The sequence below is a fragment of the Lactuca sativa genome, chromosome 5 (genome assembly GCF_002870075.4).
Source record: "Lactuca sativa cultivar Salinas chromosome 5, Lsat_Salinas_v11, whole genome shotgun sequence".
NCBI classification, from domain to species: domain Eukaryota; kingdom Viridiplantae; phylum Streptophyta; class Magnoliopsida; order Asterales; family Asteraceae; genus Lactuca; species Lactuca sativa.
This window is the reverse complement of record NC_056627.2, coordinates 370,986,238-370,989,911: the sequence shown is the minus strand read 5'-3', so window position 1 is coordinate 370,989,911 and position 3,674 is coordinate 370,986,238.

Genomic DNA, 3,674 nt, shown 5'->3' with positions numbered 1-3,674 from the left:
ACTGACAGTAATTATGGAGGTTGTGAGCTTGACAGGAAATCAACTTCAGGAGGATGTCAATACCTAGGTGACAGATTAGTTTCATGGCAATGCAAGAAGCAACATATTGTCTCAACTTCGACAGCAGAGGCGGAATATGTAGCTACATCAGCTTGTTGTTCTCAAGTTATCTGGATCCAACATCAGTTGTTGGACTACGGTTTGAATTACTTAGAAACACCTATCTATTGTGATAATGAAGCTGCCATACAAATTGCTAAGAACCCAGTCCAACATTCTAAAACCAAGCACATCGATATTAAAATTCATTTTATCAGAGACTGTTATGAACGATCTTTAATTCGAATCGAACAAGTCCACACAGATAACAATGTGGCCAACTTGTTCACAAAGCCTTTTAACAAAGCTCGTTTCGATGTGCTTGTGGGATTTCTGAAAATGATACGTTTTGAGGATTAAGTATTTTTTAATTTTCATTTTCTTTCGTTTTTGGTTTTATTAGTCTATGTTTTGAATTTTTGTTAGGTTTGTTTAAATTTGCGCATTGTTTTGTTTCGTTTAATTTTCATTTTCTCAACCATGCACAAATTTAGGGGGAGAAATAAAATCCAAAAAACAACAAAAATTACAAAAATCCAAAAATAGTGTCATTTCTGTTCAGCATTTTAAATTTTATTGTTGACAACCTCGGTTGTAAGTATTGTGATGGGAAATGATATTAACAAGTGATAAAGGGCAACCTGAATCGGCGTAACGTACCTAAGTTGAATCGTCTACGCTCTGTACTCGATGTGCTGGTAGGCACGAAAGATTTTAAAATGGACTTGACTAGGAAAGTTGAACCTAATGAACTTAAGGACTCGACAAACTTTGACCTAGTTAGATCCATTTAATCTGATATCGCGACGCTCGGATAGGTTGAGCAGGGAGATAAACATGAGAATCTACTTGTCACATTAATTGAACCCGTACTTGGAACTGTGGCTTAACTTTTCCTCGATGTGCGGATTCCATCCTTAATTCCGGTTGGATGGGGCGACTGGTAAATTCCGATAAATTAGGTCTGTAGAAAATCGTTTTCTTTCTTTCTGTCTGTTAGCCATATGTTGTCTCCTTTGCGTGACTTCTAATCCGACCTGGTACACAACATGTGCAACTCTATTTCTCTGCAGGATATATATATATATATATATATATATATATATATATATATATATGTGTGTGTGTGTGTGTGTGTGTGTGTGAGAAATATATGTGTGAAATACTTCTCATCTGTTAGCCATATGTTGTCTCCTTTGTGCGACTTCTAATCCGACCTAATACATAGCATATGCAACCTTCTTCTTCTTAACCCCTCTAAAGTAGTTAGCAATAGAATTCTGTATATCTTCTCTCTCTGAATGGTTGTCTGCTCACCCGGTGTAAGGAGTACTCTGGAATTTCTTGATGGCTGGGGCATATCAGGAAGCGGGAAACACGTTCCAGTACACTTAAAATTGAACTCATATAGATTGTCTGTAGATCTCGCTGCTCGACTTAGGTGTACAACAATATCCCTGGTTGTAGTCAATTAAATGGTCATAAGGTGAATTTATTTAAGATTTAGGAGTTATCATAATTACAGAAATTTACAATTAGGAATATGCTTGAATCATGTCGTTGGTAAAAGGTCCAAAAATGTTACAAATCTTTGGTGCTTAAGTGAACCACAATGCTGGCAATCGGTCAGACGAAGATGTGAAGATAAGGGTACCGACAAGTGGAAGAAGGTCGTCCAATAACTTTGATCCAAGCATCACAAAAGAAGTTAAAATTTATTTTTATTTTTTCGGTGTGCAATTTCTTATTTTAATTTTGTTTTAATTTAATTTTTAAAATTTTTAATTTTATTTAATTTTATTTGTGTTCTAACTCAGTTTTATGTTAGTTTTATTTTTTATTTTTATTTTTTTTGGTTTATTTTATTTTCGAAATTAAATTGATCCTCAAAAAGTTTTTTTAATTTGGTGGAAGTTGGATATACTGGGTTGTTATCAGGTAAAAAGTAAGGAAAGGTGAAAAGTAAAAAGGAGGGAGTTCACTACCGGAAACTCCTCATTCACGAGTTTCCGGCCGCAAACTCATAAACACTCTCAAATTGCTAGAAAAAAAATTTCGATTTTCCGAAAAACAAATACATCATCGTGAAGGTAACATCGTATAGATCTCAAATATGTATTTTATTTCATAGTTCACCGCTCCATTGTGTGTCAAAAGTTAAAAAAACCGAATCGGCGAGTTTACGGTCGTAAGCATAGGCCGTAAACTCCAAAAGTTGACGATTTCGATTCAAGTTTATTTTATTGTGATGCTATTTGTCTTTGTGTTCACGAATATATATTTATCATTTGTTATCTCAAAGGAAATAGTCGGTTTTTGGCCATTTTCGGAGTAAATATTCATAGGCCGTAAACTCCCAGTTTACGGCCCATGAATTCGAGTTGTTACTGCCTTGGAATGTTTAAACAAATTCGGTGATAATTGCGTATTGTTTTTTTGAAGTGATCTTTAGGCCGTAAACTAGAGTTTACGGCCCAAGAACAAAATTGTCAATAAATCACGGTTTTTTTATTAAAAAGGGGGAAGGGCAGTAATCATAAAATATTGATAGGTAAATTTTATTTTGATCATATTATTATTGTCATTATTTTTTTTGGGTCAAAATAAATTTTATTTTTGGTGTCGGTGTCTTACAACTGTATTTGAGTGCAGACAATGACAAATCTCAAGTTTGCGGAAATGCATAATCTGGCAATCGTCCTTGCTGATCCACCGGTCATACATTCCGATATGCGATCAATGATTCACAGGCTGCGTGAATGTTGTGTTGCATCAGCATTAACAATCAACCCGGTGATATATCAGAACATTGTTCGTGAATTTTGGGCGACGGCGAGGACGCAGATGGATGATGATGGCAATTTCACGGTTGCGGCGAAGGTGCAAGGACGAGACATCGTGATCAATGAAAGCTTTGTTCGAGAGGCGTTGTTGATTGACGATCAACCTAACTATCCGAAGGAGATTGGTATCGAAGATGTTCAGAGGATACTGCGACGGATGAGTTATGAGGGAATCTACCCGCCAACCTTGAAAAAGCTGCTCCATCCGTATTGGAGATTTCTAGCTCATGTGTTCGTGAGTTGCATATCGGGTAGAAGGTCTGGGGCTGATGAAATTTCTCAACGCACAACTGGTGCATTGGTGTCTTTGGCTGCAGGAATTCATTTCAATTTCTCGAAGTTCATCCTAGAAGAATTCGTAATAAACATCCGAGCTTCTACGAGGGATACTTTTCTCCAATATCCTCGCTTCATTCAAATGTTTGTCGATATACAGTTTCCGGAGGTTAGAAAGGCGGGAGATACTTTGGATATGAAGTCTTTGGGTCCACACACTGTGGGACTCATTAAACAAAATAGAAGAGGAAAAGTCATCTTCCGAGGGCGTTATCCATTGGAGAAATTTGGAAAGTTTACAGAATTAGATGAGACGCCAGTGTCATACGAATCGTCAGAACCGACTTCTTCTGAGAAAACATCTACTGAGGGATCGACTCCAGCAAACATAGTAATAGATGTGACTGAAGACGATGAAGATTCACCAACTCTGAAAGACCAAAGTGCTTCTAGTCA